This window comes from Triticum urartu, chromosome 3 (assembly GCF_003073215.2).
Source record: "Triticum urartu cultivar G1812 chromosome 3, Tu2.1, whole genome shotgun sequence".
NCBI lineage: Eukaryota > Viridiplantae > Streptophyta > Magnoliopsida > Poales > Poaceae > Triticum > Triticum urartu.
Window position 1 is genome coordinate 292,509,359 of NC_053024.1, and position 13,679 is coordinate 292,523,037.

A 13,679-nucleotide genomic window follows, 5' to 3' on the forward strand; every position below is an offset into this window, starting at 1 on the left:
CGATAGTGTCCTTCATATTCAAGTAACCTTGTGAGCCTTTCCATGGATATATATAAAGCCTTTGTTAAATTATATCCTCTGCTTTCACAACCATGCTTTGTTTTCGAGCTGTTGGTATTTACTATTGAAGCTTGTGGTATATGTTTCCACGATACCCTGACGGGTTGAACCTATGCCTTCCTTATTAAGTGTGAACTCGAAAGTTTTCACGAGTCATACTCTTCTGGTATTTTGCTAGATTAAATGTCTACACTACAGCTTCATCAAAAGCGAGAAGTAAAATGAAAAGTTATGCATGGGAGAAGTGGGAGTCGACCTTGAGCCCTTGCATTCATGCCCATGGACCTGATGTGAAACTTATCATCAAAGCTTCTTGTGAATGATAATTATCCCCTTGTTATAAGTTCATCTTGTATCTGTGGACGTGGTTCTGACCATGTTTCTCCTTGATTCCATTTCTCGTGCAAGTTTGAGCACTTGTCTTCTGCAGAGCATTACACTAGTCCAACCTCTACTTTGATCTATCGTCGAGTATTACCCCCTGGTATCTCGAGATTATCATGGAACTGCATAACCTCTTATGAGTTCTTCATCAGGTGCTACCTTCTCACTGATTCCAATTTTTCATGGGCTCTGAGTTACTAAACATTCAAAGACACCGATAACTGACTCAAGTCCGCACCGCAATTAAACAACTCTTGGTAACCTTCATTACTTATGAGTTTGAACTCGATCACGTCATTCCTAGCCTGCTTGGCTATATCCATGTCGTGCTGATTTTAACTGTGCTACCTGGTCCTTCTTCCCGGAGCACAATTTTTGATGATGAGCTAAGCTTACGTCGATTTTCCTCATCATATCATTTCGCCTTGGACAACAATCTTGATTTCGAGTTTGTGTCGTACCATTGGTTCCATTAACTTTTCACTTCATCATTCCTTTAACTTGATGTCATCGCCAATCTATTAAATCTTTGTGGAGCCTCTCAACAAAATTTGTCATGATCATCATCAACATCTTGACTCCTTCCTGGATATCAGTCGAGTTCCCGATGAGAAATACCATCCTTACCCCTTGATGATTTGTGTTACCATCGACAACACCCTTACCGTTCTTTCATCACAAACTCGTTTTGTTATGGATGCAACCTGTTATCCATCTTGCATTATATTCTACCTTGAAGTATTACTGTCTTTTATGTCAAGGATGTTGTGAGACTTGCTCCACCTCATAACAATTCTTGATACGGTGATACTTATCGTCGCATCCCTTTGTTTCTTAGTCCGCGTGTTGATTCTAGTCGGGATGCAGTGAACAATGCTGCTTGGATTCTGAACTTCTAGCAACCCTATTGCTTTGAAGTTGATGGTCGATAGTTCGTTCTTAGACTATTGGTTGTTGAATCATCATTCTATCATTGATCATGCTACCTAAGCCCATAACTCGGGTGCGCTTTTCAACCAATGTTTAATTGTGTATGTTTTTTCTCTAGCATACATCATTATATCATTTGATATGACAAATGTTATCTCCTTGTTCACATAAGTGTGGAAATCCATCTTTTGAAAGTCTCAATGAATTGTCGCTGAATTAATCGACCACCTCCTCTCCTCTCCTTGATTTAATGATGAACTCTTGTTTCGGGACTTACCTCCATAGTTCATTTCCCGAAAATCTTACAATGCCATCTCGTCAATTTGTGTCGCACCTTTTCCTTCTCAGGCATCCTGAGTCTGAGGTATCCTGACACCAATCAGATCTAAATCTCGGTCAGATATGATGGTTGGAACATATTTCCAAGAGTTATAAATGTTGGTCTTGATATGGCCCGGTAAGGTAATGTCATTCCTAGCACACCTGGCCGAATTAACTAGTTTCCTTTTTAGCAAGGTTAGCGATTCTTCCATGAGGAAATCGTAAGACTTATTCTATAAGTTGTCCCTGATGGATTCAAAAATTTGACCCTTACTTGATGACCATGTCAATGCTATCTCGAAGCATGTCTGTGGTACTCCGATTTTCAACAAAAACATTTGAAGCCCAATGCTAAATGTTTCTTGCTCAATTACCCCAAACACCGTTGTATGGGTAATGTCATGATATTTCTCTCCCCTTTCCTAAAGGGTTAGCTACGTTATATCCTATCCTGGATATCATGCTCTGCTTGTCCTTGGGAAGGATATACCCCTGAAATATGTGTTTAAACACATTTTTTCCTTTCCATTGTTCTATTTAATCTGATAATCATATTTTCCTTTCCATTGTTTGGTTTAACCTTTCTTGTGATCTATATGATCTAAGCAGTAATACTCTCCTACTTATGTAAACACCTTAGTGTATAATCCTGTCAGCAAGACCCTGTTACTATTATTGATGACATGCTGGTAGCCACCAATGGACGAGAACTTTTCCTATTGGTCCGCCTCGTTCAACGAGCAGGAAAATGGTTCTCTTCGTCCCTCGCCCTTGGTACCGACGTTGTTGCCGACATAACTAACAGGCTATCCTCTGACATGCCTTGCTATCATGACCATGCAAGATGTCACCGCTCCTCCTACTTTTAACCCACATGGTGGGCCCATAACCCACAGGTCCTAGGATCAAAACTTGACTCTCCTATACACCCCCTGTTTCCAAAGTTATTCCTCACGCTTGGCTACGTATGTAACTCACTAGCGACCTTCCGTGTGATCATCAATTCTGGTATTAAATAAAATAATTATTCCCGTTGCTCTAAAACCCTTTCACACCTTGTTATAGGCAACGAACGATTGCCTATTCACTTGAAATTTTTAATTGCGCCTTTTTACCTTACTCTTGATAACTTTCTTGAATTTCAACGCGAGAGATATTCACTAAGATAGCCCCCAAGCACCTAACGTGTGTTGAGCTCCTTCCTTCCCGAGTCTTTCCCCCTTATCTTTTCATAAGTTCGATGGAGATCCTGAAGACAGGATGACAACTTCATCATGAGGCATCGAGGCAGAGAAATGAAGATGTCAATGTAATGGATCAGCTTCTTCGAGAAGAGCAACCAAGACCGAGAAGACTCAATAGAATTTCGTAGCCAGACCTTTCCCCCTTACTTCACCTCTTAAATCTCGGGACGAGATTTCTTGTAGTAGAGGATAATTGTGATGCCCAGATAATTAAGCTACAGTAATCCCACGCTAATGGTGCCACATCACCTCAATTACTGTTATTAATCACGCGTTAGTTCAAAATCGATACAAATTCCAATTTAAAAAAATGGCAACCAACAAGAGTTCTCAAATATTAAAACTAAAATGTCCGGGTTGTGCCAAATAATGAATAGGTAATTATGGTGGAAGAACCAAACTTTTATAAAATGTTTAAATGTTCTAAAATGCATAAAACATGGCAAGAACAAATATTTAATTTCTTTTAAAATAATAATCAATTACAAACTAATTAGTTTTAGGTGCAAAGTTAATTGAAGAAGTAGCATATTTATTAATACTAATTAGGTACAACTAATGTATTTTATAAAACTAATGTATTTAAAATATAAAATTAAAACAGAAAAGAATAGAGAATAAACAAAATATAAAAGGAAAGCAAACAAAAATAAAAGAGAAAACCCCCCTCCCCTGCTGGACCCCGGCCCAGTTGGCCTCTAGGCCAACCAGGAGTCCCACCCCACTCTTGCTTATCCCCCACTCCACCCGAAACCCTAACCGCACTACCCCACTACGCCCACCCCACTCGTCCCACTCCCCCTCCGCCCCCTCCTCGATCCAAATCGGGATCGGGGGCGCTCGACGCCGTCGCCATCTCCCCGCGGCGCCGCTCAGACCCGTCTACGCCAGACCGATTCGTCCTCGACTCCTCCTTGCCGTGCTCTGCACCACCTCGCCGCCCGGACCGCCCCTGCCGTCGTGGACCACGCCGGCCCACCTCCCGTCTCCTCCCGCATGGTGCCTGCCCCCTCGACCCGTACTGGATCGGCGTCTTGACCCTGCGGCGCCCCAAGCCTAGACGTCGCGCCGTCGCCGCTCGTCGTCGTCTCCGTCCTCCTCCTCGCCCCCATTGCCCATGCCCTACAACCACGGTGAGGCCCAGGGCCTCCCCCCTCTCGTCATCTCCCCATTGTGTGGTCCGCCACCCGCATTCGCCGTGCACGCGCGCCCTCACGTGATGACACCCCGCGCCCTGCCCTCTCCTTCCCTCGCGTCTGCTCGCACCCGCAATCGCGCACCGCTCGCCCGCGGCGAACGCATTCCTCGCCGGCGCGCCCTCCACGGCTAGGGCCCCGGCGTCCCCCACCGACGACCACCCACCTCGCCACAGCCTCGCCCTCCTCTGCACGGTCCGTCGCCCCTGCTCCCACTCCACCACGGGCCGCCCTGCACACACCGCCGCCCCGCTCCGGCTTCCCTTGCCGCGCTCCGCCTCCCCACGCAGGCCGCTCGCCACGGCCTGCATCGCCGCACCGGCCACGGACGCCGCCGCTATGCTCGCCAGCACGCACGGCGCTTGCGCCCATCGGGCACCCACGGCCTCGCCCGTTAGCCCACGCACCGCACCCGCTATCGCCCCCTGTGCCAATGACGAGGGGGCCCCACCCCTGATCGTTTATAAAAAAAAGAGAAAGAAAGATTAAAAGAAAATAATAAAAATATTAATTAATTAATTAACTTAACTTTAAATTAACCTAATTACTAATTAAACTAATTAATTTGTTTTAGTTAGTCTCAGTCAATGACAAACGGGACCCACTGGTCAGGTTGACCAGTCAACCCCTGTTGACTACTAACGTCAGCATGACATCATGCTGATGTCATAAATCCAATTTTGAATTAAATTAAATAATTATTTAAATTCCAGAAATTAATAAATTCTTTTGAAAATCATATCTTTTAATCTGTAACTCGGATGGAAAAACTTTGTACATGAAAGTCGCTCAGAACGACGAGACAAATCCGGATACGTAGCCCGTTCGTCCACCACGCATCCCTAGCATAGCAAACACGCAACTTTCCCCCTCCAATTCATCTGTCCAAAAACGCGAAACCCCGAGCATATTTTCCCGGATGTTTCCCACCTTCGCCGGTACCACCTCATACCGTGTTAGGGAACCCCTAGCACCGCGTATTGTCATGTTATAACTTGTGATGCTTTGATTGCATTGTTATTTATTGTGTTCCCCTCCGTTACTTCTTTCCGGTAGACCCCGAGACCGCTGCCGGTACCCCTGTTGTCGATGACCCTTCTTGCCAGAGCAACCAGGCAAGCCCCCCCCTTGATCACCAGATATCGCCTACTCTTCTCTATACTGCTTGCATTAGAGTAGTGTAGCATGTTACTGCTTTCCGTTAATCCTATCCTGATGCATAGCCTGTCATTGTTACTACACTTGTTGATACCTTACCTGTAATCCTACATGCCTAGTATAGGTTGCTAGTACTTCATTAGTGGCCCTACATTCCTGTCCATCTGCCATGCTATACTATCGGGCCGTGATCACTCGGGAGGTGATCACGGATATATACATACATATATATATACACTATACAGGTGGTGACTAAAGTTGGGTCGGCTCGTTGAGTACCCGCAAGTGGTACTGATGTGGGGGCTGAAGGGGCAGGTGGCTCCATCCACGTAGTGGGGGGCCTGAGTTCCCAACGGCCCCCGTCTGTTACTTTGTGGCGGAGCGACAGGGCAGGTTGAGACCACCTAGGAGAGAGGTGGGCCTGGCCCTGGTCGGCGTTCGCGGTTACTTCAAGATAACATGCTTAACAAGATCTGGGTATTTGATCTGAGTCTGGCTACTGGCCTATACGCACTAACCAACTACGCGGGAACAGTTATGGGCACTCGACGTCGTGGTATCAGCCAAAGCCTTCGTGACGTCCATGACTGAGCGGCGCGCGCCGGGTTGGACCACGTAACGCAACTTCCTTTGTAATGGAGGTTGCTAGGTCTGCTCACCGGCCGCGTTCGCAATGTGTAGGTGTGCAATGGGCGATGGGCCCGGACCCCTGCGCCATAGGATTTAGACCGGCGTGCTGACCTCTCTGTTGTGCCTAGGTAGGGCTGCGACGTGTTGATCTTCCGAGGCCAGGCATGACCCAGGAAAGTGTGTCCGGACAAAGGGGATAGAGCGTGTTGGGAAATGTGGTGCACCCCTGCAGGGAAGTTAATCTATTCGAATAGCCGTGATCTTCGGTAACAGGACGACTTGGAGTTGTACCTTGACCTTATGACAACTAGAACCGGATACTTAATAAAACAGACCCTTCCAAGTGCCAGATACAACCGGTGATCGCTCTCTCATAGGGCAACGAGGGGAGGATCATCGGTTAGGATTATGCTACACGGTGCTACTTGGTGAACTTACCTTCTACTCTCTTCTACATGCTGCAAGATGGAGGTGGCCAGAAGCGTAGACTTCGATAGGACTAGCTATCCCCCCTTATTCCGGCATTCTGAAGTTAAGTCCACATATGATACCCTTATTCCATTTGATACCGATGCATACATATGTAGTGTAGCTCCTTGCTTGCGAGTACTTGGTTGAATACTCGCGGTTGCTTTGCACCCCTTTTCCTCCTTCCTATACCCGATTGCTGTGACCAGACGATGGAGCCCAAGAGCCAGACTCCACCGTCGACGACGACTCCAACTACACTGGAGGTGCCTACTACTACGTGCAGCCCGCTGACGACGATGAGGAGTAGTTTAGGAGAATCCCGGGCAGGAGGCATGCGCCTCTTTCGATCTGTATCCCAGTTTGTGCTAGCCTTCTTAAGGCAAACTTGTTTAACTTATGTCTGTACTCAGATATTGTTGCTTCCGCTGACTCGTCTATGATTGAGCTGTTGTATTCGAGCCTTCGAGGCCCCTGGCTTGTAATATGATGCTTGTATGACTTATTTTATTTGTAGAGTTGTGTTGTGATATCTTCCTGTGAGTCCCTGATCTTGATTGTACACGTTTGCGTGTATGATTAGTGTATGATTGAATCGCGGGCGTCACATTGTCCCAAAGAGAAGGTGGCTTGTGCTAAATAGTAGTTGCAGTGGGAACATTTCTTTTTATTATTGAGGTGTTGAGTTGACGCATGTAATGGAAATGCTGGAGATTGTAATAATTTGAGAATCAATAAAGTTAGCATCGTCGGTAGTGATTTTGAATTTTATGAGTTGTTACTCGATGAAGAAAGATTTTGACCATTTTCGAGGATATGAGAAATATGTAATATGGAAGAATTTGTGCATTTCAAGGGTGGTAGTACCCTGTGAGGACATTTGACCCCTGGAAAAGATAATGGTATTCCACGGAGTGGACTTCGGACAAAATAAGTATGAGTTTATCGGTGTACAAAAGTAGGGGCTCTTCTTTTGGCCCCTTTACTTGTGCACGGGCAGTCAGAGCCACGGCCGCACTTAGTAGGGCAGAGGAGGGAAGCCGGAGAGAAGCCGAAGCATGAGACAACCAAGGCAACGCCAAAACCAGAAGCGCAGAAGAGAAAGAAGGTGAGGTGGACTCCATCAGCAAGATCCTTGCCGAGGCAGCCTCCGCAATCCCGACAAGAGCCTTGCAGGGGCAACTTGCCCAATGCCAGCGGAGCAAGCCACCCTTGAGCCCACAGGCTCCAACCCAACCAACTACATTGGAACCAGGGCTCGGGAGGCGTCTCTGTGGTGGCATGCAAATCTTCATCAAGATCATAAACATGTGTGATCAGATGAGGACCAGAAGACGGCGACCCTCGGCGGGATCCTAGCTGAGGAAATCCACAAGACCCCCGGCAAGACCCTTGCCGGGGATGACTACAACGTCACAGCAATACCCTTGCGGGCCCCCAGCATGACCCTTGCCGAGGGCATCAACACGGCCACTGCCAGGCCCGCGCCAGCCAAGACTCCACCACCGCCCCCAAGCAGCTGCTAGCTCAACCAGCTGGGCAGGCGCCTGCGTGGCGACGGGCGGCCTCTACACCGACTCAGCAAGCACCTGTGTGGCGTCATGCAACCCTTCAAGAAGGCTCCACCACCGCGCCAGCCCAGCAGCGAGCCAAGGTGGACCGTGATGCCTCATCTGCTTGGATGCGTGTCGAGGCCAGGAGAGGCGGCGACGGCTGGGACGTGCTTCCCTGGCGTCCCCGATAAAGCAAGAGGGGCATGTCGACAGCGCATTAAATGCGTTTGTCTGGCGGTCCCAGAGGATAGACTCGTTGACTGTAGACCTTTCCACCTCCTGTGTGCCACTGTGTCAACCCCTTTTTCCTATAAAAGGAGGCCTAAGGCGTCCGGGAGGGGGATTCGGCTCTTTTGGGCAAGTTGCACCCCGTAGCTAGCTCAAGAACACAAGAACACTCAAATACATCCAACAAAGTAGGACTAGGGTATTACACATCTTCGTGGCCCGAACCTGGGTAAATGATTCGTGTGCTTCTTGTCAGACCCGCTCTTTGCACAACCTCGTGCTCGCCAACCGTAGAAGGGATCCCAGTGACCCCATAGGTGTCGTTTCCACCGACATCTTTGGCGTGCCAGGTAGGGGGCGTAGTTGTGAGAATACGGTCTGGCAGTCAGCCTAACGGTTCTTCATCGTCATGGCTCCCAAGAAGAAGAAGGCCACAGCGGTCGGTTCGTCGGGAGTCGGATGGCCCGTACTGGTGCGAGCGAGCAGCGGGCCGGTCGCCGACAGGACATGAGGCGCGGTCCACGAGCACCAACATCGCCCTGGCAGTCAGAGCCCGGCGAGCGGCGTCATTCGTGCACAAGGCGACAGGCCGCACGCCATGAAATCCAAAGATGAAGCTGGGGCCCCCGCAGGCAGCGCGGGACCCTCCAGGGGCGTCGCCGTACCACCCACGGGCGGCACAGCGACCTCCAAAATGCCCACCCCGGCGCCCACAACGTGCTCTTCCCAAGTTGCGCGTGACGAGCAGCATCACCACACTGGTGACCCTGGACACCGCCGTGGGAAGAGTCATGTGCGTAATTTGCGGGACGAAGGAGGCTAGCATGCCCGCCGAAGTGCTGGCGAAAATGGCACACAGCCGCCGGGCCATGATAGAGCTCCTTCTAACGTGGTTAGAAGTCGAAGCATGCCACGGTCCACGCAGCTTTCGCTGCCACCCACGCCAGCAGAAGATTTGGCGCACGCGCAACTGCTCCTCGACTTCCCTCCTGCCGCAGAGAAGCTCGACGAGTGAAGAGCCACTATCCGGAGCCTCTTCGGCATCACCAACAAAGACGAGCCACGGCTGGTGGGGCCCTCAGGCCGGCGCTCCATCTAGCCACTACACGCCAGCGGTGGAGGGGCTGGAGGCGCCGCGGCCATGGTGCACTCTCCTCCTCCACACCAGCCACCGCGGATGTCGGTCCGTCGTGATGACGCTTGTGATAACATTTCCATAGCGCCATCTGACCCACAGACCCACCGCGACCAACGCCAGGTTCTTCGGGAGCGAGCCCATGAAGACGCCCGAACTACCATCGAGCGCTGGCGCGATACACGCCACCAGTCAGATAGGCAGGCGGGGCCCGCCATGGACCGCCCAGTGCCGGGAGGCTCCGGCGGCCTACCTTACGAGGTGGGTTGCCCTGCCTTTACCTGTGAGCTGCGGTAGTTCCAGTGGCCGTCTCACCGCACGTTCAAACCCGATGTCGACGAGAAGTACAATGGCAAGACTCACCCGTCGGAGTTCCTCAGCATCTACACCATCGCGATGCAAGCCACTGGGGATCACGATGATAAGGTGCTTGCCAATTACTTCTCGTTGGCCCTGAAACCCAATGTCATGTCTTGGTTGATGCACTTGCCGACGGATTCCATTTCTTCTTGGTCGGACCTGTGTCATGAGTTCGTTGGTGCCTTCACTAGAGGCCACCAAGCTCATGGACAGGCGAGTGATTTGCATATCATTCCCTAGAAGGAAGGTGAAAACCTGCGCAAGTATATACAGAGGTTCACCCGAGTGCAATACAACATCCCAGATGTTCACCCTGCCGCCGTGATCAACGCATTCCATCAGAATGTGCGCACCCGCAAGGTGCGTGAAGAGCTGGCAATGAACAAGGTCAAGGATGTGGCCGAACTTTACGTTCTGGCCGATAGATGTGCTCGGGTAGAAGAGGGGAGGAAGTACCCCGGAAAAGACGCCGGCGCGGAAGCCGACTGTAGCGGCGAAGACACTGCTGCCCCGACGAAGAAGGGTCGGCGTCGCAACAGGAAGCGCAAGGGCAAGACCGTGCTTGTCGTAGAGGGATCCGACGACACCGACGCCGCCAAGAAGGCCAAGGAAGATGACCCCAGCAAGGAGATTGCCGGGTGTGCCACTTGCCAGGCCTTGGTGGCTGCCGACAAGCCAGGGGGCTCCGACAAGCAATACTATAAGATCCATCGCACCAAAGGCCACAACCTCCAGAACTGCCGACAACTCCAGCTACTTGCTGAAAAGCAAAAGGCCGAGTATGAGAGGCGGGACAAGGAGAAGGGACAAGATGGCGCTGGAGGATCCGGCAAGAAGGGTGGCGGCCAAGGAGGTCGCCGCGGCAAGGATAACCAGCAAGAGAGGCCCGCTTGGGGCCATGACAAGAAGAGGGAAGACGATGATCATGACGAGGACGATGAGTCCGGCGAGCATGAGTTCCAGAAGGCTACTAAGGCCATGTACGTCGATGGTGGCGCCTTGCTGCATACTTCTCACCGCCAGCTCAAACAGTGGGTGCATGAGGTCACAGCAGCGGAGCCCTCGTTCGACGCTCAGAAGCCACTAAAGTGGTCCAGCACGCCCCTCATCTTTGACGCCGAGGACCACCCTGACTGCACAACTGTGGTCGGGTGTGTGCCATTGTTGGTCTCACCAACGATACGCAACCTCAAGGTGAAAAAGATGCTGGTTGATGGCGGGGCCGGTCTGAACATAATCTCACCCGTTGTGATCAAAAGGCTGCAAATTCCTGATGGAGACCTCGAGGAAACAGGCACATTTCAAGGGGTAAACCAGGGAAGGAGCCAGCCGAAGGGGAAGGTCACATTGCCTGTGATGTTTGGAGGCGAATTGAACTACAGAGCGGAGAGGATTGTCTTCGATGTAGCCGAGATCCCCTTGCCCTACAACGGGATCCTCGGCTGCCCGGCACTAGCCAAGTTCATGGCGGTATCGCACTACACCTACAACATGCTGAAGATGCCTGGGCCGATGACCATCATCACTGTCCCCTCCGATATGAAGGACATGTTGATCTGCGCTGACCAACTCTACCGAGAAGCAGTTGCAGCAGCTGCTGCCAAGGCACTTGCTCCTGCCACTGAAACCGAGGGAGGGGAGAAGAAGACCGATAAGACCTCTCGCACCCACTTCGGCAAGCGCACCTCTTCGGAGTGTTGTGCTACCGTCGAGGACATGCCAGAGAGCTTCACCGACAAGAGCAATAAATCCAGAGTTGCACCACCAGAGACCAAGAGGGTGTCCGTCAAGGAGGATGGCACGGGAGGGGCTTTCACCATAAGCTCCACCCTCGATACCAAATAGGAAAGCGCGCTCGTCACTTTCCTGTGGGAGAATGTCGATGTGTTTGCATGGCAAGCATCCGACATCCCCGGCGTTCCCAAGGAAGTGATTGAGCACCATCTCAATGTTTGTCCCCATGCGCGACTCGTCAGGCAGAAGGACAGGAAGCAAAATTTGGAACAGCAGGAATTCATCACAGAGGAGATCAGGAAATTGGAAGCGACAGGCTTGGTGAGAGGAGTGCTCCATCCAACGTGGTTGGCCAATCCGGTGGTGGTGCATAAGGCGAACGAGAAGTGGAGGCTGTGTATCGATTACACAGATATCAATAAGGCTTGTCCTAAGGACCCGTTCCCATTGCCGTGCATTGACCAGATTGTTGACTCCACGGCCGGGTGTGATCTGTTATCATTCCTCAACGCCTACTCGGGCTACCACCAGATCTTCATGGCAAAGGAAGACGAAGAGAAGACAACATTCATCACCCCATGTGGTACATATTGCTTTTTACGAATGCCTTTCGGGTTGAAGAGTGCTGGCTCGACATTCGCAAGGGCGGTCCAAATTGGTTTTGAGCCCCAGCTACATAGAAATATGGAAGCTTATATGGATGACATAGTGGTCAAAACCAAGGACAAGGCAACCCTTGTACAAGACTTAGAAGAGACGTTTGCCAACCTACGCAAGATCAACCTCAAGTTGAACCTGAGAAGCGTGTCTTTGGCGTTTCATCCGGCAAACTTCTCGGGTTCTTTGTGTCGCAGGGTGGGATCGAGGCAAACCCAGACAAGATCAAGGCTATTGAGCAGATTGAGGCACCCAAGCGGATCAAGGATGTGCGTCGGCTCACTGGTTGCATTGCCGCCATGAGCAGATTCATCTCCAAGTCTGCTGAGTGTGCCCTTTCCTTTTTCAAGATCTTGAAGAAGGTAGGCCCAATGGAGTGGACCCCAGAGGCCAAGGCAACGTTGCAGGATCTGAAGAAATACCTTTCCTCTACACCAATACTGGTTGCACCTAAACCACAAGACCCGTTGCTGCTGTATCTGGCGGCAACAAATCAAGTGGTATGTGCCGCGCTAGTGGCGCAGAGGGAGGTCAGTAAAGAGGCAGTGGCGACGGCGGGACTAGCGGATGGCAAGCCAGAAGTTCCCCCAGCAGGGCCCGATGCCAGCAAGGCAAGGCCCCCGGCGGAGTCTGATGCCATCAGGACAGGCCCCATGCAATCAAATGAGGTGGTGCAGAAGAAGAAGATGATGCATCACCTAGTTTACTTTGTCATCTCACTCCTGCAGGGGGCCGGGTCAAGGTACTCTGGTGTGCAGAAATTGCTCTTTGGCCTCCTTATGGCCTCGAGGAAGCTGTGTCACTACTTCCAAGCACACGAAATCACCGTCGTCACCCGCCTCCCGTTACAACGGATACTGCACAACCCAGATGCAACCGGAAGGATTGTGGAGTGGGCCTTGGAGCTTTCGAGCTTTGGTTTGAAGTTTGAAAGTACTTCGACAATCCAGAGCAGAGTCTTGGCAGAGTTCATTGTAGAATGGACCTCAACGCCTGATGAGGAAATCCAGGAGACCACCCTCCCCGGCAAGGAAGCAAATCACAACTAGATCATGTACTTTGATGGGGCTTTCTCCATGCAAGGCACCGGTGCTGGTGTATTGCTTGTCGCACCCACCGGAGAGCACCTCAAGTATGTAATCCAGATGCACTTTCCTAGGGAGATGTCCACCAACAACATTGCTGAGTACGAGGGGTTGCTTGCCGGCCTCAGGATTGCGACGGACCTCGGTGTCAAGAAGCTCATCATCAGGGGTGAGTCACAGCTTGTCGTCAGACAAGTTAACAAATATTATCAGAGCCCGTTGATGGAGGCCTACGTAGATGAGGTGAGGAAGCTGGATGAGCGCTTTGACGGTATACAAGCAGAGCACGTTCCCCAAGTAGAGAACGACATCGCCGATTACCTGTCAAAGCGCGCTGCATTCAAGCTACCTGTGGAGCCAGGTACCTTTTTGCTTCGGTTAATTCAACCATCCGTCGAACCATCAACGGAGCAGAACAAATGGAGGAAATCAGGCCCTGGCAAGTACTTTCCCGCTGAGCCCCCAGGGGCCGCCGGCAAGGGTGTTGCCGCGAATTCTGAGCCTGCCGAGGAGCGACTAATTCCGACGGGCTGTCA